This window comes from Columba livia, chromosome 1, assembly GCF_036013475.1.
Source record: "Columba livia isolate bColLiv1 breed racing homer chromosome 1, bColLiv1.pat.W.v2, whole genome shotgun sequence".
NCBI classification, from domain to species: Eukaryota; Metazoa; Chordata; class Aves; order Columbiformes; family Columbidae; genus Columba; species Columba livia.
This window is the reverse complement of record NC_088602.1, coordinates 144,426,976-144,450,502: the sequence shown is the minus strand read 5'-3', so window position 1 is coordinate 144,450,502 and position 23,527 is coordinate 144,426,976.

Below are 23,527 nucleotides of genomic sequence, written 5' to 3'. Positions count from 1 at the left end.
TTTTGCCATAACCTATATTACTCCAGTGCCAATTGAGTAGTAACAGACACCAGTAAAATTTATGAACACGAAAGGGAATAAGCTTCTCTTCGAACTTCCGGTGTGAAAAGTTTTCTTTGAGTCACAAAACCTTACCATATCCTTTGGAAAAATCCCTGTGGCCTCCGGCAAACCACCTGACTCAAGAGTTATCTTACATCATGACTCAAGTGTTCTTCTCAGCTGGACAGAAACTGATTGATCCGTTTCAGCACCAGATCTCTCCCAACACAACTTATGACCCTTTTCTCAGAAGTCGCCATCTCAAGTGTGCTTTACATGTGAAGGGACATGGGAAGAGTAAAAGTTACTGGTGCGTAGTCAACAAGCTGAAGTGTGCTGCATCAGAGGCAGACAGCTCGTATCTTGCAAGGCACAGCTCCCTGGCCAGGTGATCCCACTCATGACAGGGCACAGGTAACCTGGCCTGTGAAGGCACCTGTTAGTTAAGGCCTTTTGTGTTACTAGATATGCCACAAGAACTGAAGGCTCAGCATAGCATAGACAGACACAGATTACTGAAATCTCTGTGGGCTTCTTTAGAGGGGCACAGCTTCCCCCACGAAACCACAGCAAAAACTGCATGGTTTGCGACTACTGTGACCCTGGTGTGGCCTTGGCATACTTAGGTGCAGCTAATAATCTTCATATTTTCCACTACTATTACAAAACATTTTGTGCAATAATTGTCACCTGTGACACCAAGTCGGAGCCTGAGGTGACTGGTTCAGATACCGTAGGATGGACAGCAGTCAGCAGTAACTGGAAGACACTCAGGGGAAACTCCAGACTCTTGAGAGGAGTTTCTTAATGTTTTAAAACAGGTATTTCAGCTAATGCTCTCAAACCTCTTCAGGAACAGATTGTCCAAAATTTCCACTTGTTACTGGTTATTGCAGCCTGCTGACTGGACACAGCTATAGACCCTCAACGACCATATCATAAAGGAAAAGTGAGAAACCCTGGAAAATGCATCACTGCCATGAGCAGCTGCAACTCTACATGATTTTTTTCCCCTCTACATGCTGAATGTTATATGAAAAATAATGAAAATGTGACTCATAAAAATGAGTCACAAATGTGTGACATGCTGTGTACATGATGACTATTTTGGCCCAGGAAAGACCAGCTTGTTGCCCTGCCCCTGCATTGAATCTCGATCTGCCACGTTTAGGACTTCTGACTTTTAAACACATTAATACACTGAGGCACCAAGACATGTTCAAATTTTTACTTTTTATTTATTTATTTATTTGCTTCAGAAATGGTGATAGGGAAAAGAATACTACTGAGTGACCAAAGGGCAGAAGTCAAGGATCAGGCTGTGCTGAAAAACAGTAATACTTTGCTGAAATTCCAGTCCTGACTTCATTTATTGCTTTTCTATAATGAAACAATGTTACAAGATCTTTTTGTCTGATGTGTTAATTATCAGTATTCCATATATTCTGATTCTGTTTACCAAGATGTTTCTCTCCTCCCCATCAGTCTTAAACCACTTTTCCTTGTCTTATACAAATTATCCTTACTTTCCCATCCCCCCTTTTTCATTTTCCCTCTCATGTTTAGGAAGGAAGGATTAGCCCTGAGTATGAGAAGTCCTGGCAAAAGTAGTTAAGCTGACCAGCAAACCATAAAATAAGATTTTTGTGCTTAGTAAAATAACCATTCTCCACTCCTATTTATATTTCCATTCCTGCAATGTATTGCCCTGAAGACAGATCAATTGAATGTCAGAGTATTTGTCTTCTGAAGCTCATAGGACAATTTGTTCTGAATTTTTATGGACTGACTCAGCATATAACTCAGCAAAGTAAGGATGAAAACCTGTGATGTTGATTTCATGCAACAGGACAATTAGATTAAATAGAGAGTGCAGACTGTTATTCCAGTGGCCTAGAGATAGCTTTTTTTTTTCCTTAAAAAAACAAAAAAACCCCAAAAAAAACCCAAAAACAAACAAACAAACAAAACCAAACAACAACAACAAAAAAACCCCCCACAAACACAAAACAACCTGCTGTGGTCAATGATGTTACTGCATCTGCCAGCAGGAATTTTCGTCTACCCAAGTAATACTCTGACACATTTTAGTTCACTCACCTATTTCAAATCTGCATTACTGCCACTTACCAAACACTGAATCACTTGCTGTCACTCCCATCATAGTCAGAGGGTATAAATACAGATCACAAGTTAAACAGGAAAGGGCATAAGTTACATTGGCCCAAGAATAGCTGTGCAGAGCAATAGCCATACAAATGGAGAAGGTGACCTGCTCTTTGAGCGCATGCAGAAAGAAATACATATTTTCCATAGACACCTGAGGCAGTCAAAGATATTAATACAGAATTTTGTTGTCCAAATAAAAAAATTTATTAAAAAAATATTTTGACTTTTTCGTTCATTCCCTCTGGGTTTCAGCTGCATCATTGCTATGGATACTATCTACTATGTTAAAGAGATTTTCTATTAGCCTTGAAAAGCTGAGCTCAGCGGTGCTGCCTGTCTGTGACTTGCTTTGTTCTTGCTCAGATACCCACCCTGTCTGGAACTTAGACCTGTCTGATCTCATCAGTTCAAAGTAGTAGCAGCCCAGCTTGACGTTACACCTTTTAATGCAATTAGCTTAGAACAGCTTTGCATCTCCATTGCAGGGTTTACCTCATTACATGCTAATTGAATCTAATTTGCTGAAACATATGATCTAACAGTTATAGTGAATCTTAAACCTCAACAAACACAGGCTTGATTAATTAACACAGAGTAAATTAAATTGCCTTTTTGTATTTAATCACCATCAGGAAGCTCTTGGTTCTGTGATCTAAAGGCAGCTTTCCTACTTACTTCAGATCACAATTGCTTGTGAAGTACTCATTGTTTACTTAAACTTACTAATTACAAAAGCTCTTTTGAGCCTCCTTTTCCCCTTGCAGAGTGCCTAGAAATTACTTAGAACTTGAACATACTGCTGTAGGAAGTACAGCAAAGAGCAGTCATGTTTCTTCTGTTAGGCACTTCTGTGGTACCTCTACTCTTTCCCCTGACACTTTGTGCTAACATCACACCCAGGGGTCAGGATGAAGAAAGGCTTAGATGAAACTCAACAGTCAAGTGGCAAATGGTTTCTCATAATGTCAAACCCTCTACTGTCAATTAGCAGTTTCAAGAACCTGCGTTTCACCCTTCCCCAAGTTAGAACTGTAAAAACAGAGGGGTTGAGTTTAATTATATTTCTTGAGCTTTGTTAGAAAATTACAAAGATTTCCATTTAATTTTGCCCTGGTAAATTTGAAAATGGACTATCTTTTGCATAGTACACTCAAATAAGTTACAGTACACTCAAACATAAACTATATTTTTCTGCTGTGATTTCAAATGTTCAGAATGACAGATCATCCTGTCCAGATTTAAATGTGTTTATGTTCTTGTTTGCATTCCTCCTCCTCCTCCTCTCTTGGTCTCTCATGAACACCTATATGAGGAAGAATTCACTGAATTAACCTTTCATAGATTGGGTTAAACCCTGGCACTGGGTTTTAGGAGAGATTTGGAAAGAAGACATTTTAAAAGCCTTTCAGCATCAAGAGAGAATATTTTTAGTTTCAGACCTTATACTGGGGAGATTAATTTCATTTTGTGGTGCTATATATTCAGCAGAATGTTACTAGCATGGTGCACCAGGTGTTGATATTAAGTCTATAAAATCTACAATAAGCCAGGGAAAGCCATTGCAGGCTGATAAATATTTACAGCAACTTACTCAAAAAAGTGAAAGAAGTTATATTGTCTTCAATTTAAATTTCAAAGATCTGGTCTGGTTAAGAAGACTTCCTGTGTCTACTCTTCCTTTAAAAAGTAAGTTACACTGCAAAAAGCCCCAAAATGAATGATGGTACAAAATCACTTGGGAAAAAAAAAAAATATCTGCTGAAGAATAACCTTTTTTTTAAAAGGACAAGTCAAACTGGTATACCAGCTACCTGTGGTGTTAAGGAGAGTGAAAAGGGCTTCCTTCCTCATTGGGAACCTCACCCAGGATGATGGTCCTTGTCAGTGGAGGTCCTCACAGGGAAACTGGCAGGGCCTTGTGACCCAGTGGTTGCTCCTTCTGAAGAAGCACATCTGCTCAGCAGGATGTAGGGCAAAGCATGTAATTAAGTAGCCTTGGCACTTGCAAAGCTGAGGGGAAAAGACACAGAGATAATTTCCATATTATCCAGAGTAAAGGGTACTTGCAGGGTACTTGCAGGTAAGTTATTCCATCTCTCAATTGGCCAATATCATACCTCACTTAAAACTCCCTGTAAGTGGTGTCATCTTAGTCATATAAGGAACAAATACTAAAACCATGTTTCCCTGGCATGACCATACTCCCTCTCCCACAGGAATTCAAGTACCATCTGTCAGTTTCTGTTGCCACAAAGTGGAACAAGACCAAGATACAAGAATAGGAGAAAGAAAACAGAAACTAGAACACCATCTCCTACTTCTGTGACTGCACAGCCTGAACTATCACCAATGGTTACTGTTCTTTCAAAGGGAAAAGGTAATTTGGTAGAGATTGAAGGATCAAAAGAAGAGCTTTAAAAAGAGAATTAACAAACCTTTTTTTAACTGAAAGAATATGAGTTTCAAGTGTTGTAGCCCATGTGCAGAAACCCTAGTATTTTAAATGAAATAAAGGAGAATTTAACAAGTACACTTGTCTTATTTAGCAAGTATTCTTGTATTTGGCTGTTTTCCAAGACATCTCAGCTGTTCCAATGAATTTAAAATGTGAAATGACTCAAGTATATGAGGACAGATCTTTCATAAGTTATGACTTTCTTCTTTAAATAATGAAAAAAGACATCTAATTTATCCTGGAAAAATATTCATTTTATTTTATTTTTTTTTCATTGAAGTTTTAGGAACTGTTTCACTTTCATACATGTGCACTTATATGTAGCAAGCAGCAGAAATATGAGCCATAGCTGATTTTTCCAAATATCTTTTGATTGGCATCAATTTACATGTTAGCACCATGCAGTACATACAAAGATAACATACTGTATTTTCCTTCCCAATCTGCAGTACTAAGGCAAGCTGCCATTCACCCCTTAAATCTAGAGCTGTCCTGTGTTAATATGTAATGTCAGTGATTACATTTATGTTAACTGCAGGTTGGACACATCCCAAATCAGCACAAATTGTAAGGTACAATCTTCCCCAGGCTACAGTATTGCCTTGGGCTTTTGGGTTCCCATTGTACTCAATTGTACTAGAGGAATAACTCAACCTTTCCAGAGGCACAGAAATGTCTTTGTGGTTTTTAGATGAAGTTTTACTAAGGACTGTTCCCTGAGGCTGGAGTTCACCCTGTGTAGGGCCTGACCTCAACTGGCTTTGGTTTCTGTTGGAAAGTTGCAGAACAAATAACATATTTATTTATTTATTTATTTATTTATTTATTTATTTATTTATTTATTTATTTATTTATTTTATGCACAGTGTCCTCCATGTTCCCAGATCTGGGTACTCAGCTTTAATTTACAGATATTTGGAGCATTCATATTTTAGGTGTAAAAGGAACAGAAAAGGAAGATTTGAGAAAAGTGAGGCACCTGAAAAAGCTACTCTAATTTGGGGACCTGTAGGGGATTTCATCTACTTTGGGCATTGACTGCTCTTTTCTGTGAACAACACACAGGAGCAGAAACAGGGGGTCACCTGATAATCAGTCTTCAAAGAATGGTCTGGTGAGATTATCTAGTCCTGACAAGAGAAACTGTCAAGAAGATCTTAGTGGTGATTTGCCAGACCAAACCAGACTGATTAGGGAAAGAAATAAATAAGCTGAGAAATTGTTTGCTATCACATTGATGTAGGACAGGCTACATAATCTTAGGCATTTCTTTAGAGTTGTGAGAACAGCAAATATATACCTCACTAGCTCTTGAGGAACATATCAATAACTTTATAATCCTATTGCTGCTTTTTTTCTGCAGTGATTTCTGTGATTGCATTTTAAAAAGGGAGCAACATAAAATGTTTATAACTAAGGCAGCACAATGGTGATGCTACATGGTTGTAGAAAAGGCATTTATATGCCTCATATATTCCTGGGTTTAGTGCAGATGCCTTCCAGAGTGTGGGTGGGTAATAGTGACACTGTATTCACACCTTTTTCAAGTTTCTGGAAGGCATAGCCACTGGTGGCCACATAAATGATGGGTATAATAAAGTGAAAAAATTGGAGCCAGGTAGGTGTTGTGGCCATGTCAACATTAATTCTGTTTCACCTCTATTAGAAGAGTGCATACACCAAACCAAAACTCTTGGTTTATCTTTTGAGCAATCCTCAAGCATGTCAGAGTAGTTACAGTCACTACAACAAACGATCCTGCTCTTCCTTGTGTTTCATTCTGACTTATTGTTAGTATAATTGTTAAGCCCTGTGAGCTTAATAGCCTGAACCTTTATGGTAGTTGTGGCCCGGTGTTGCTAAATTTATATAGTTGCATACTGTTTTGATTTCATATAAACTAATTACGTCCAAAGTGAAATTATGTAGTTTCTCAATTTATCCTTTTCATTTCAGGGTTTCCAAGAAGAGGTGGGCACCTCGATGATCAAGAAACATTTTCCATCACAGTAAACTCAGGCAACACCTGCAATGCAACAGCACAAGCTAAATTGAAAGAGGCTACAAAATATATGGTGAAAAAAATTATATATGTATTGCCAGGGAAATGCTCTCCAAATAATATAATGCAGAATAAAAAAGCATGCTGAATTGCATGATGCCTTTCTACAGGGCCATATACTCAGTTTCCAACATGTCTAGGATTCAGACTATGTACATTGTCCTGCATGAATGTTTATTGAAAACAAATCTTAAGGAAATGGTCTGAAACTTCTGTGTGAAGGAGTGATAAAAATTGTGCATACTTTGTAGCTCAGGGGCAGTTTTAAATTTCATCTGCAGTTTTTGTTGTACAAAATGTCCTTTCTGCTTTACTAACCTAATCTCAACAAGCCCAAAAGGTATTTAGATATGAGGTCACAAGATCTGGAAGCCTCAGTCAGGGGTAATGTTTGAGAACTAGTTTCTAAATTCCAGAGTACAACTCTTCTGAAATACAATTTTAGTTTATAATTATTCAGAATTGATGGCTCTGGGTACTGAAATGGTGCTCAAGTCTGGTGTTAACATAGGTAGACCTTTTGTTAGGACAGTTCCATGTTGTTTGCTGAGGCTGAGCAGGAATAAATTTCTTTTACACATGAGCAAAAGTTGAATCTAAGCAAATATTGTGTTTTGGGCTTGTTGGTGATTACTCTTAAAACAGTCATTATAGTCAGGAGAGAGAAAACGGTTTTCTCAGAAAATGTTAAGACTGTTTTAGGAAATTCAGAGATTAGTGTGAAGAAAGACTTCATTTAAAGATACCTTGTGTTCACAAAGTGGAAACCCAGTGAGGAAAAAGTCTTCCACATGCAGTGTCACAGACTAACAGGAAAATAGGTCTGAAATGGACACCCAGATTGTGACTCAGGAGACAAGTTACCTTTCCAGTGGAATTTGTTCCATGTTGTCTAACAGTTTATCTTGTAAAGTATAAATTCCTTACAAGAAGGACTATGTAATTGCAGTGGTCACACACACCACCTGCTTAAAATGTTTTTTCAAAGTTAAGACAATGTGAAAGTCTCACTTGGAGGAAAGAAGCACTAGTGCTGAGATCTCAGAAAGTGTTCAGTTTTAATTTGATTTTCCACAAAGTTATTTCTGAGCCTCATTCCCTCTCTCTGCAGCACTTCTTAGGCTGTGCTGCCATAAACACCCTCTGACCTATATTCATGTGGATGGTTTGCTTGGCTTGATAAAAAACCAAACCAAAACAACAACCTCTTCCTTCCAACATGTCTTCCCTGTGCATCTTATCTGTAATATTTGTATGCAATACGGACAGAGGGTGGTAGATAAACAATGCTTGGAAGTATGTCTGAAATAGCTGAGAAAACAACCACTTGGTGACATTTTGCTTTTTTTGTTTTGTTTTGTTTAAATCACAGATACGAAAGAAAAAGTAATTAACATAAACAGCTTCCTGCTCTTCATAATGAAAACAAAGATTCTGAGGAGATGTCATATTTTAATGCAAAAATTTCTTCCTCAAAAGTGTCGTCAAGCATTGGAACAGGCTGCCTAGGGAAGTGGTTGAGTCACCATCCCTGGAGGTTTTTAAAAGACATGTAGGCATGGTGCTTAGGGACATGATTTAGTGACCGACTTGACAGTATTAGGTTTATGGTTGGACGTGGTGATCTTAAGGGTCTTTTCCAACTGAAATGTTTCTAGGATATTTGCACAGAATAGGCAGAATGAAAACAAATGGATTTTCTCTTCGCTGACTTTTTGTGGAGAAGTACCCAGCATGAGGTGCTTTATTCTTCAAGGAAATTCTGATAAGCCTTCCAGCTCAGACTTGAAAATCTACATAATAACACACCAACCTTTCCTAGAACAGTCTCTAGATACAGAAGAAACTTTTGGAGAGACCAAGGATTTTGGATTGTCACCCCCTTCCTACTTTTGTGTATTGCGGAGATCCCCTGAGACAGAAGTTACCTTTGAGTTCGGTGAGTGGAGGTCAGCTTTACAGGGTTGACTGCTAGTCTACTGCCTTCCTTCACAAAGACATTGAAAAACATCACTCTGACTGGCAGCACTCTCTTAAGTCTATCTTTGTGGCTGACTGCCCCTGAATACAAGGGATGCCAAAACCATCCAGAGCTCGCCACATCTGAAAGTTTCTAGTGAAAAAAAGTCAGCTGGATTTTCTGTGTGACAAAGAATGATTTTCCTCATTTGGCACCATAGCACATGCCCATTTAGCTGAGTTCTCTGCTAAAAATTCCAGCTTTCTTAGCAGAAGAGATCCTTTTTCAATATCTTCCAGTATTCGTTGATGCAGACTTGTATCACATTTGCCAGTGGAGGATTAGTCTCTGTTATTTGCTGCTGTATTAATCAGGATTATTTCAATAGCCTTTCTTTCCTGAAAACTGTACATACCTCATAGTGAAATCATGAGTGAAAACATTACCCTTCCACAAAGGTACTCTTGGTTTCGCTTTTGTGTGTGGTAGGTTGTGTGTATCATATGCATTTCATATGCTCCCTTTGATCTGGCCATGGGTCTGTGAGATTTAATCTTTTCAGTCACAAGCTACAAATATACCGGCTGCCAGGCACAATTATAAAACGTAGGGAGAAAGTCAGAAGAAGAAAATGATAAATCATGGGCTTACATTTAGGAAAATTATAAAAGGAAGATATATTCCTTAGAATTTCTTCAGAAATTAGATTTCACAATGTTAAAAATACGTAATTTTTATGGAACCAAAAAAAGCTTAATTCCAAGATAAATGGTGTTCTACAATCCCATGTAACATCCTTGTTCTTATATTTATTAAAACAGAAGGCATCCCCTTTTTATATATATATACACACAAAATACTGAACACTAATACGAATTTAACTGATTACAGTAATATTCCTGCTCTTTTGTATCTTGAACAAACTATTTTACTCTTTCATTACTTCAGCATCTCTACATGGTTGCTGCAGTAACAAAGTAGTTTTCTGATAAATTCATCAGGAAAAGTGCACTATAGAGAACATGTATAACTCTAAACCTGTCAGACCTTAACAGTTTTAAGGCAATTATTCTCCTAGTGTAAAAAAGATAATTACATAATGTAATTGCACAGAGAGAAAGATAAGTTATCATAATTTTATGCTACCAAAACTAACTTTCTTAAATATGCTCAGCAGAGGAAGATGCTCCCTTATGGACAACATGTATCCTCTCAAGCTGTATCAAACACAATGTCAACTAGGCTGGCATATAATGTAAATCAAGATTGAAACCCTGAAAACATTCATCTTCCAAGCTGTGGTGAACATTTTGCTAAGCAAAATGAAATACTAGGGTCGCCTTGAGCCAATTATTTCAAGGGTACTCAAAATCTATGTAATAATTCAAAGTGTAATCACTGTAGTTAAGCTTAAGATTTATTCTGTAAAACTTAAAACCTACAACACCTGAAACCAACAGCAAATCCTGCATAATGGGAATAAGCAGCTGCATTTTAAACAATTTACAAGAACCATCTGTCACCTGTTAAAGGAAATTCAGAACACCAACATAATGCTGAAAATACTTTTTTCTAAACAGCCTTCTGTTGCCTTTCCTTCTGCCCCTGATCTCATGAGAGATTCCTAAGAGGTCTTTTGGAGCACATATACAATAAGAAATTTTAGATGATTTGCTAAACTAAGAGATATCTACAGGATCTCCATGAGTTCTTTGCTGACTCACTCTGAAATAAGCAGCATTATCCCTTATTATGACATTCTACACAGCTTAGCTGTGTATAAATCTGTTGTCATCTGTTTGTAAATTTTTGACATGTCACTGTTTGCTTCATAATTTTTAATTCTGACCCAAACCTTTTCAAACAAATTATTAGTTTAGGATCTCCAGTTCCCAAGTAGAAAAACTCGATGTTGACATTAAGCGGTGATTCCTGCTCAACACAACAGCTTTACTGTTTTCGAAGAAAAGATTTCTCCACTGTTTGAATGATATTAATATTGTAAGGTATCATCTCCTCAAGTCCACAATCTGACACTATTTCTGATACCAGGATCAAAGACTTTTGTAGAAGGAATTTGAGAATTCAAATACTCTCTGTTAATAAATGATTATTTATTATATTCAAACGTATGTATTTCAACAGTAAGGTAGAATCAGTGGAGGCTTTAAAAACAAAACATGAAGACCAGCCTCTTCCACCCCCCAACCAAACAAAACCCAGGTATTTTTAATTGAAGTGTATGGTGCCTAGGCTAAATGTTTAGTAGCAATGAAAGCAGGTGTATTTTGGCATAAGGAAAATAAGATAGGGAAGCTTTGGAATCAAATACTTGCTAGAATTCAGATTGAAGTGGTGGGAGGTAATATTTCACAACACAGTACATCTGAGGTGATCTGGCTAAATTCCTAAGTATGCAGTCCCCAGAGGAGCACCTCAGTCATTAAAAACTGAGAAACATCAGTGCCTGATTTCAGGGCAGATGCTTCCTGAAAGTTTCACAGAGATATGTCTGATCTGCACTCTGACATCACCTAGATTCCATGGTGCAACAGAAGATACCTTTGGGATGTTCTTCATATTTGCAATTCCATGCTGCATGGCTCCATGCCACATGCTTGTGTGCTTTCAAATAAATCACATCATACTAAACACAACTCTTTTTCATGAGCTAACGATGACAATGAAGTTGTCTTTGATACACTATAAATGTCAGAAAGTTTGTGTCATCTTTTAGACATACCTTGAACCTTGATATAATATGGAACATCCTCAAATTCACTATCTGTCTATGTACAAGATCAAGGTTGTTTTGTTTGTGGTGTCAATATACTGTACTCTTAACTTGAACAATGCACATATTCTCTCCGCAGCAAATTTTTCTTCTAAGAAAAATTGTACATTCAGATGAGCCAAATGCACATTGCAATAAATATCAAAGTTAATACACTGAACATTACCACCTAGATCTCCGTGAGAAGATAGCAAAAAAAAAAAATCAGGACTAAGTATATATATAGTGAATATATACAGGATGTATGCAGTGCATTCAAGATATATTCAGGCAACAAAGATGTCCCACTTTGTAGCCAAGATAACAATGAGATGGACCATACACAATGCTATACGAAACACAATTTTTATGCATTCTACTTCTCTTAGACCAGCATTTGAGACGGTGCCAGTAGTCACTCCCAAGGCCTAAGGCCATTGTAGGCCTTGATTAAAAGATGGAAAAAAAAAAAAAAGAACTCCAGTGTAGTTCAAGATGGCAACTGTGTCTCTCTCAACAGAGACGGTGGATGCAGAGGATGTAAAGGTTGGGAGTTAACTCATGTACCAAAAGAATATATTTGCACAGTACAAATTTTGTCTGCCAAAAGGAGAAGGTGGCATAAGACATGAGTGTATCATAATATTAAAAGGATACTGATGTTATAACATGAAAAACAAACACAGAGAGAGATCGAGATAGCTGTAGTCAGTTCAGAACGCCTCTCTCAAGCGTAAAAGTACCTTTCTGGGTGTCATTCTTAGGAGACTGAAAGTTTGTAATGAATCTATATGCACAGAAGATTGGCACCATATCTGAGATGATGAACCAGGTTTTGACATGGTCTTTAATACTGTAATGGAAAGTGACTTAAATAAAGAAAAGCAATTAGATGCCTTATATGATTATTCAACAGGAATGGACTTTTCCAGTCAGAGGGAAAAAAAATGGTTGTCCCTAATGCTTCATCTGATTTGATCATATCACAATGTCCAGCCCAGCATGATGTGATCCAGCCAACAGTTTAGAATGTAATAGGGTGGTGTTTTAACTTTTCTTTCTGTTCTTCTATTCATATTTCTTACTAATTTTGTATTTATCCCCAAAGGCATATTTTTCCATACAAAGACAGAAAGCTTGTCAACACTGAATGTCTTAAGTGGAAAAGCAAATATTAAAATTTTTTGCATTAATTCCTTTATGTCAGTGTCACAGTGGTTCTAGACTTCTGGTCTCTGTGAATTGGTTTGTATATTTTGGACTAATTATTAGTTGGAGTCATTTTTGGTATTAAATTGTGAGATTAATTCATGCCTCAGATTGCTACTGCATTTTTACTACCTCATTAAACAAAAATATCAAACAATCATAACTAAGATATGGAGGTATTTGTGCATATTCCTGAATTCCCAGCCCTATGGTTAATTTGCATCACTTATTTCAGCTTGTTTTAGAAAATATTATGCTTCTGTGTTAGCCACTGGATGGAGACTGAATCAAAGTGCTGGAATTTCCAGTAGGTTGAGAGCCAGTGGGACTTCTGTCTTGAATTAATTGCATCTCCAGGATTTAAATTCTGGCAAGGATTTTGCTTTGCCTTTGGAAGTTACTCAATGCAGCTGCACATTGAAGTGTGGATACATCATATCCATATGTATGTGGACATGCTTTCACAGGTATGTTGTCACTAGGTATTTAACTTAATGATGATAACCTTTCTCATAATTATCCTCAAATATTAGTTGCAGGCATTTATACTAGGAATATGTCTGCTGTTATGTATGGAATATCTTGTGGGTGACATGTGTTAGCTTTCATGTCACCTGATCACTTCACATTAGTTGTTCTCCATTAGAAGTAACATACCTGAAAGAAGATCAAGGAGAATGAGTCATGGTACAACAATTTTGAGAAATACACACCTGTCAGTATTTGAAGAAGATTTTAGATGCAAGTATGAATATTTAACTTGCAATTTGGATTTTCAAGACTGATGCATTAACAGCTCTTGCATATTCTGGTGTTTTATTTTGACACTTGTACTGAGCTCTTCAAAAGGCACTCACCTCTTCCATCAGTGTCTATGCAACACAATATGTATCTCATAAATAAAGCATCATCTAAGTGCTGTTCACATTTGCCAGTCATTATATGCTTTTGGATCTCTTAGAAGTATTATAGCAACTTGTCACCTGCATGAGAGTACAGTGGGAAATGAAGTACCAGCTGTGTCCTGCTACTCCAACCTGAGGAAAGGGAGAGGACAGAACATGATCAAGAACTTCTGATCTTGCAACTCCTGCCTAAATACTAAACAGACAGGGAGGGCCTTCAACTCCAGGACAGAAAGGGCTGGATTGCCTGTCAGCCAGGAAACAGGGGCAGATAGTGCTAGTATTACCCTTCCTCCATGCTGACTAAATGAGGTCAGAGAGGTCTTAAGAGCACAAAATATCTGAAAGTCAGTGTTGACACCAAAGTCAATGGTGGACTGCTAATTGCAGAAATGGTTTAGTTCCCTTCTGTGACATTTTTGGCCCTAGTTTGGTCCACTATTAGGGTGTTTCTCCAGAAACATGTTGCAGATAGACCTGTCTTCAAGCCTTCTTCAAAAACTCACAGTGGACTCATATTGTTAATTGCTTCTTACTCGTGTACTCTGAAAATCATCATTTAATGAAGTTAAAAAAACTCAAAACTTGAAATATGTTGAAAGACTTCAGCAATAGGTGTACAACAAGAAAAAAAATGGCCCATGACCAACACAGAGCAAGAGGAGCAAGTGTGAGTTCAGAGAATTTGCATATGCATACATGGAATTTTATTACCAAGCCAGCTGTGAGTGTATAATAGTCAAATGTAGAAATGTCTAATTACTAGAACCTGATTAAGAAATATAAGGTGCCAATTGGGCATGAAATAGACTAGATTTACTTCAGTCTAGCCCTTTTGCAAGTCACATCTTATCAACCTTCAAAATTAGGAGACTGAGTGGGAATCTTCATTTTCAGTGGAAAGTCTCTAGGCATCGTGTTTGTGGAGTAAAGCTTCAAATTGTGAAGCAAAACTGTCCTGAACACTCACAAAAGAAAAGCAGCTTAAGTTAATAAACAGCCTTTTCACTACCTGAGATTAGCAACACATGGTCAGAAACAAGCATGAATAGGGAGCATTTCTTCACGAGAAACCACATTTTTATTCCAGTCAGTCCTGGTTCTTGTCATATCTCCTGATTTGCACTAATGTCATTTTGAGAAACACTATTTCCAGAAAGACTATTTCTGTAATTGATTATTTTATGTGGAAGATATTAAATACCTGACAGTCCTTACGTCAGTCTTGGAAATAGAACTGTTCTGTAAGGGCTAATGCACTCTAGTGGTGAATGAAATGACTCCTGTCTTATTAAAGGAATAATTATCCAAATATGGCAATGAGGAGGCTGGATGATAATGACTCCTGAAGGTGTCTTGAGAGCTACATGACCATGATTGTGAGATACACTCTAACTTTTTGCTATTGGAGGTAGGATTCACTTGAGTCACAATTTTCAGATGACAGTGACATGCACAATGTAAACCTATGTTTAAAATAGAAAGAATCTAAGAGAAATGCAAGCACCCATTCCCAATACCCACAAATTTTATTCTTCTGCTGGCTGATTTCATAATCATGATTTCAAATAGCATCCACAGATACATTTTCTATTATTGACTATGTAGAAGCTACAGTGAATGATCTCTGAAAGTAATTCTGGGTAACGTATGAATTTTTGTATATACCTGAATAAAAATTTGTTTTATTTTGTATTACAAACTCGTAAACTGCACTTGATTTAGCTAAACTGAAAGCATTAGTTCACCATCCAAATTTAGAAAAAATGAAGGTTAAGGTTAAGAAGGTAAATGAAGTTAACAAGTTGTAAAATAGAAATACTTGTACAACATAACTAATGTTGTAGGGCATTCACTTTTTGATCTGCTTCGTTTTCCCCATTAATCATAGAATCATAGAATAGTTGGGGTTGGAAGGGACCTTCAAAGCTCATCTAGTCCAAACCCCTGCCATGAGCAGGGACATCTTCAACTAGATCAGGTTGCTCAGAGCCCCGTCCAGCTTGGCCTTGAATGTTTCCAGGAATGAGGCACCTATGACCTCTCTGGGCAACCTGTTCTAGTATTTTACCACACACATTGTAGAAAATGTTTCCTTATGTCTAGCCTGAATCTGCCCTGCTTTAGTTTAATACCATTACTCCTTCTTCTGCAACAGGCCCTGTTAAAAAGTCTGTCTCCATCTTTCGTATAGGCCACTTTTATATACTGAAAGACTGCAACAAGGTCTCCCTGGAGCCTTTGCTTCTCTGGGCTGAACAACCTCAACTCTCTCAGACTGTCCTTGCAGGAGAGCTGTTCCAGACCTCTGATCATTTTCATGGCCCTTCTCTGGCTCCTCTCCAACAAGTCCATGTCTTCTACTGAGGGCTCCAGAGCTGGATAAAGTCTGACTTTAGATGAGCATTACCACACGTGTATAGATGGATATCAAATGATGTTACTAAAAGTTAGTAATGCTTAGGGTGTTTGGCAGCATTAAGTTTTGATCCATCCCCTATGATTCAGCTTGGACCCTTCTGTCACACAAGTGAATCTGTATTTAATTCAGATCTAGTTCTGGTCTTTCATAATAACTTTACTCAAGATTTAATGGTCTGTATAAGTAAAACTATGTTCTCAGAACCCCAGCAAACAGGAGAAACAGTATCCTACTAAGCCTTTCAATGATAAGCAAAAGTATTGGGGGATGAACATCTGAAAAGTGGAGAAAGGAAAACATGAACAGCAACATGGTTATGTCAGTGCTCCTGACAGACTAAAACAGATTGAGAAGAAACAATTAAAACCAAAATCATTGTAGCACATCCTGCAATACATTTTGTTGTTTGTGCATGATCTTGTTGTGATAGAGACCTACCTGATGTGTCTTCAAAATGCCAAACTGTTCTAATAATACTGAGTAATAAGTGACATTTCTTCCCCTTCCTTTCTCTTCCTTCCCCATGGATGGTGTAAGATGTTAAACTATTGCTAAGTAGAATCTGGAAAATTAAAGTTTCTGCAGGAAGTACTTGGAAAATTATAACAATATGTTTTTTTCAAAGCCTGAGTATTCAGAAGCTCAAGTTTCTAACATATGGCTACTTCTACACAACTCCTTTTGTGATAGGGAAGTCCCATATGCTTAAAAATAAACCTGCAATCAAACAGATGTAACATATTGCAGGATGATATGTAGCAGCTACAAACAAAGAGTGGGATATACTTGTTGCAGCTACAGAGCAGGAGTAAGGAGGAGGAAAAAGAAAAAGCATTCTGTATGTTGTCTCCAATTTTTCTTAGTATTTATTGCTATTACAAGTGCAGGCTTTGCAACGGTTAAGTGCAAGTTATGACCATGGTCTTCCGACACCTGATGGAATGCACCTCTCACAGAAGGGGAAAAGGGTGTTTGCTCAGGGGCTAGCAAGGCTGATTGATAGGGCTCTAAACTAGATTGGAAGGAGGAAAGGGGCAGTACCAGGCCAGTCAGTGATGAACAGCAGGATGGCACACCAAAGCTTGAGGAGATGCTTGGCAGTGAGATTCCTCAGACTGTGCCATGAGGTGAAGGGCACAATCAACCACACTTGAAGTGCTTCTACATTAATGCACGTAGCATGAGGAAAAAGCAAGGTGAATAAGAAGCCTTGGCCCAGTCCCAAGGATATGATATAATTGGCATTATTGAGAACTGGTGGGATGAATCCTGTGACTGGTGTGCCATGGTGGATAGCTATAGGCTATTCAGAAGGGATAGACAGGGTAGAAGAGGCAGGGGGTGGCTCTGTGTGTAGCAGAGGGGCTGGATTGCATCGAGCTGGTAGTTGGCAATGGCAAAGTTGAGACTCTCTAGGTAAGGTTTAAGGGTCAGACAAATAAAGCATATGTCGTTGTGGGTGTCTACTGCAGGCCACCCACCCAGTATGTTGACACTGATGAGTTATTCTTTAAGAAACTATGTGAAGCCTCTAAGTCATCTGTCCTTGTCCTTATGAGGGACTTCAACTTGCCAGACGTCAACTGGGAATACCACACAGCTGTTACCAACAGGTCCAGAAGATTCCTAAAGCATCTGGATGATAACTTCTTGGTGCATGTACTAATGGAACCGATCACGAAGGCTGCCTTCCTAGATTTGATTCTCACTAACAGAGAGGGTCTTGTGGGAGAAGTAGCAACTGGTGGCTTCCTTGGGCACAGTGACCATGAAGCACTGAGGTTCAAAATCTTTGCTAATAGGAGGAAAACTGCCAGCAAGACCTTAACACTAGATGTGAGGAGAGCAGACTTCAGGCTGCTCAGAGAACAACTTAGTAAGATTCCCTGGGATGAAGTTCTTGAAGGTGCTGAGGTCCATCAGTGTTGGTTGTTTTTTAAATACCACCTACTAAAATACAGAACCATGCAATTCCAAAATGCTGAAAATCTAGCAGGAGAGGCTAAAAGCCAGCTTGATTGAGCAGGGATATTCTTCTTGAACTGCAGTGAAAAAAAGAAATAACATGTTCAGTAGAAGAAAGGTCAGGCAACATGGGAGGACTATAGAGATACTGCTCGCCATTGTAGGGAGGAAAGCCATGCTGCCAAAGCTCAGTTAGAATTGAAACTGTTCAGTACCGTGAAGGACAATAAAAAAGGCTTTCAAAGATGTATTAATAGCAAAAGACAAACTAGAAATACCATCGGCCCACTACTTGATGAGCATGGTCACCTTATTAACAGGGACATAAAGGAAGCTGAGACATTTAATGCTTTCTTTGCCTCAGTCTTCAACACTGAAGATGGACTTGGGGGCCCCCATAACCCTGGGTTAGAAAACCATGGCTGCGAGAATGAAATACTCTCAATCAATCCGGAACTTCTACAGGATTTGCTACTCCAGGTAGATCCCTACAAGTGGATGGGGCCTGATGGGATTCATCCAAGCATGCTTAAAGAGCTGACTGACATAATAGTGAGATGTCTCTCTCTGATTTTTCAATGCTCTCTTGGGAATCTGGAGAGAGCCCACATGACTGGAAGCTGGCAAACTTTTCCCCAATCTACAAGTGGGGCAACAGGGATGATCCTGGCAACTACAGGCCAGTCAGCCTCACTTCTGGTCCTGGCAAAATCATAGAGAAGGTTGTTCTGGGAATTATTGAAAAACATCTGAACAACAACACAGTCATTGGTCCCAGCCAGTGCGGGTTCATGAGGGGAAAGTCTTGCTTAACAAGCTTAATTTTGTTCTATGACAAGGTTACCCATCTAGTTGACCGGGGGAAACCTGTTGATGTGGTCTTTTTGGATTTCACTAAAGCCTTTGATACTGTCTCTCACAGTATTCTCCTGGACAAAATGGCCAGCATACAGCTGATAAGCACACAATACAGTGGGTGAACAATTGGCTGATGAGCCGGGCTCAAAGGGTTCTAGTAAATGGGGTCATGTCGGGCTGGTGATCAGTCACTAACAGGGTTCTGCAAGGATCCATCTTAGGGCCAGTACTCTTCAATGTCTTTATAAATGACTTGGACTCAGGACTTGAGGGATTACTTAGTAAGTCTGACTATGACACAAAATTGGGAGGAGCTGTTGACACCAACAGCACGAAGCTCAACAAGGACAAGTGCCTGATTCTGCACCTGGGACATGGCAACCCTCACTGTACATACAGACTGGGGGACAAGATGCTGGAAAGCAGCTCTGCAGAGAGGGATCTGGGGGTTCTGGTCAATGTCAAGTTGAACATGAGCCAACAGTGTGCCCTGGCAACCAAGAGAGCCAACCATGTCCTGGGGTGCATCAAGCACAGCATTGCCAGCCAGGCGAGGGAGGTGATTGTCTCACTCTGCTCTGCACTGATGCGGCCTCACCTGGAGCACTGTGTGCAGTTCTGGGCATCACAGGATAAAAAGCAGATAAAGCTACTGGAGAGTGTCTAGAAGAGAGCTATGCAGTTGGCGAAGGGTTTGGAGGGGAAGCTGTTTGAGGAGTGGCTAAAGTCACTTTACTTGTTCAGCCTGGAGAAGGGGAGGCTGAGGGGAGACCTCATGGTGGCTACAGCTTCCTCACAAGGGGAGGAGGAGGGGCAGATGCTGATATTTCTTTCTGGTGACCAGTGACATAACCCAAGAGTATGACAGGAAGGTGTGCCAGGGGAGGTTTAGGTTGGACATTAGGAAAAGGTTCTTCACCCAGAGGGTGGTGGAGCACTGGAACAGGGTCCCCAGGGAGGTGTCATTGCCCCAAGCCTGGCAGCATTCAAGGAGAGACTGGACAACACCCTCAAACACATAGTGTGAACTGTGGAGTTGTCATATGCAGGGACAGGAGCTGGACCAGCTCAGGACATTTTATGATTCTAAGTTTATTCTCCAAATAATTGAATTCATGCTATTTCATTTCCAATTAATAAACCCTATCAATGAAATAGAGAGCTTCTGCAATACTGTAGAGCATCTTTTATCAAATTGCTTAATTTGTATAATCAGGATGAATAGTCTTGATACCAGTGCTTGTTTTTTGAAGTCTTGTCTTCTACATTCTCTTTTGGGTGATTGTACTTCTGGGAGCTTGGGATGATGAGACACATGCAGGGAATTAATTCTATTTACCTTTTTCTTTAAGTTAAGGAAAGATATTTTGATGATTTTTAATCCTTGAAACTGACATATCCATAAGAGTCAATTAATAGAAATTTCAGCAATAAAATTTACTAATTGCAACTCTAGGACATTCATATTTTGAAGAACATAACTGAAAGCCAGGAGAATAAGGCAGTTTGCTTTTTGTGTAAATAAACTAAACCACTACCTCTCAAACTCAGTTGTCTCTAAGGTTTCAGAGAAATCAGAGCAGAAAACTAGTAACATGCCGAGTTTGTTTCCTAGGTGACTAATTAACATTCAGCCTGAGAAGTAGCCTGGATTTGGAAGAGAGCTATTCTTTAGGAATTAAGACAATAAAGTACTCAGAAGAATCTCAAGATAAAGCTGAAAAAGTATTACTCCCCATTGCCAAGCAATAAAATCAAATCTGTGTTGTGCTCCTTTTCTGAGTTGCAAGTGGTATTTCAAAGGACAAAACCTTTCCTCTCAAAGAAAGGCCTCCTTCATGTTTCCAGAATTTATTGGTTTATTCAAACTTCAAATTAAACTACTAACTTTGTACCTCCAACACAAGAGGTAAGTGTTGTGCAGCTATAAGATTATGTCTTTAAGAGCCTGAAAAGTCTTTCTTCTAAAGCCACACTAGAATATCAAAACAAATCTTATGAAAAAATATCTACAACACATTTTAGTTTGATTGCAGTTAACATTTCACCTTCTGATGCTTAAAAGAAATTTAGCAAAAAAACACAATAAAGCACAACAAAGATACCAATGAGCTTAGTTTCCCCTTCCCTCTTCTTCACTCAGGAAAAAAGTAGAAATCTAACCTTCTGAGCATGCTCCATTGCTGGTTTTATTCACCTGCTTCAAGCTTTTCGGGCTAGGGCAATCAGCCCATGCATTGAAGTCCGAAATTTTCATTTGGAAAGCTATAGGGCATTTTTACTACAAGAATCCTAACACACATCTAAAAAGATCACTGGATATGTTTAACATCACATTTTTGTTCAGATCTTTTAAAGCACATGACCCAGATATCTCTTGTTCCTGTGCTTCTGATTGTATCGTGGAACAAGTATAGAACAGGAGAACTGGATCTCTTTTGGATGACACTAAACCAGGAGATGTACCCCAAGGTTGCATTTATTTTTTTTTTTTCTATTATTGATGAGCATCCTGTACATGGGACCAGATTAGACCTAGTCTAAAGTAATGCTCTTGAGAACATACAGGGTGGACACTGAGTCCTCAGCTTCAGATTCTCTCCTATTGCACTGTGCTAGTCATTAACATACAGTTGATCTATGCAGTCTATATCAAAAAGATAAGACAAAAAGGAAAGACATTCTGGAAAACAAGGGCAAAAGAATGGACGTTTTATTTTAGTGCTTTGGATACATACACCTATGCGGAAACTCAAGTTTCTGTGAGGAACAAAAATCTTGACTAACAGTTATGACTGCTCCTGCTGGAGGAAGCAAGAATTTATTTTTCCATGAAAACAGCATGACAGATTCACTAGTTTTCCTCAAAGGAGAGGAAAAAATCTCATATATCTCGGAGAATAATTAGCTACTATTAGCTAAAATACCCCATATTAGTAGTGACATGAACAAATGTCATAAGTCAAACTGTTTCCCAGATTTGGCAGTAGAAAAACTGAATCCCATCTCCTTTGACAAGGGATAAATCTGTCTCTTTTGGATCTGCTTATTCTGATGAGCAGAAGTGGAGGGAAGCAGACTCTTGCTCAGCTGCCACCTCAATTCCATGGAAGTCCACAAGTGCATCATAGTCCCACCTTGGTCACCCCAAACCACTATGTCTGCTTAGCAGTGCTGGTTAGAAATCCAGGGGAGAAGACTAGTTTTGACAAACTGGACTAATCAGAGGCAGTCTAGAGAAGCTAGTGAGGAAAGGTCAGGATATAATACGACCTGGGAAGAAAAATTTGAAGCATATTGCTGAGCCTAGATAAAAGCTAAACAGGGAAATTATGTCAGTCTTAAATATCTGAAAAGGAGACAGCTGAGAAGAATGTAATAACCTTTTCTCTGTGTTCACATTGAATTAGACAAAAAGAACATGCCAATTTTTGGAAAAGAAATTTTAGGTCAAACATTAGAATGATTTTATAATTGTAAGAATTGTGAAACTTTGGAGAAAATTGCTTGAGGTTGTCATGAAGTCTTACCCAAGAGACTTTAAAAAACAGTCTAGACAAGTATCTGACAGATATGGTTAGTCCTGTTGTGGACAAAGGTGATGGACAAGATTACCTTTGAAGTTGCTGTCATTCTGTCTGACATCAGTCCAAGTTCAGAAGGGCTTAATTTTTAGAAGTGTGAGGAACTTGGCACCCACAGAGATTTCTGAGGTTATATAGAATTAGAAAATGGATACTGAATGGTTAAAGAATTGTCACTATCATGATAAATCTTTAGGAAGTGCCTTTTTTTATGATGACTTTAATGGGAGGCTCTACCTGTTAATGAGAAGAAGAAGGGCTCTTTGATTCAGTAAGAGTTTATATGTGTGAATACCCCAAAAATACAGTCACTGGTGAGTCCTAAAAGCAGTGACTGAAGGGAGAGAGACACAGCTGTTACTGCCCACATTGCATTCTGGGGAACTGAGACAGTAAAGGTGAAGTGCTTAGTGACACAAAGGAATATAAGGCAGGGGCAGAACATGGGCATGTTTTTGGTGTGTTTATTCTGCCAGATTATGCTACATTTCCACTTCACAGTTTTAATGTTTTCTGAAACCTTCCTATTATATAACTGCACTTTATGCATTCAAGACATGCAGTTAATGACTCTTAAACAATATTTACAGGAACATTTCTGGGTATTTATTTATTTATAGTGTTGCCAGTCCCCTGTAGTGGCAAGAACTACTCTAGTGCATACAGGAGAAGATATGCCAAGTGAGAGGTGTGTGGAAGCAGAAAAAGCAGCTGCATTTATGAATTAATTAAGCATTCTAAATTATAGCACATATGACCTGAGTTGCTTCATCATGCTAGTCACAAATACCTGTAATTGCTTCCTTGTTGGCTGTGACTGGGGTCTGAATCTTCACAGCTGAAGACATGAACTTTTGTGACTTAAGAATTGGACAAACCCTAAAATAAACAGCTAGGGGCAAGTGATTTCCATGGATCAGAGGCAGAATACATAACTGCAGAACTGATGTGTAACTGGAACTGAGCAAATAATGGATGTCTCAATGACTCAAAAAAAAGAAAAGAAACACCCCCCACAAAAAAAATAATCAAAAACAAACAACAAAACCAAACCCAACTAAAATGAAACAAAAGGAAACTACACTGAACTACACTGATTATGATTGAAAGAATGAAATCTTGC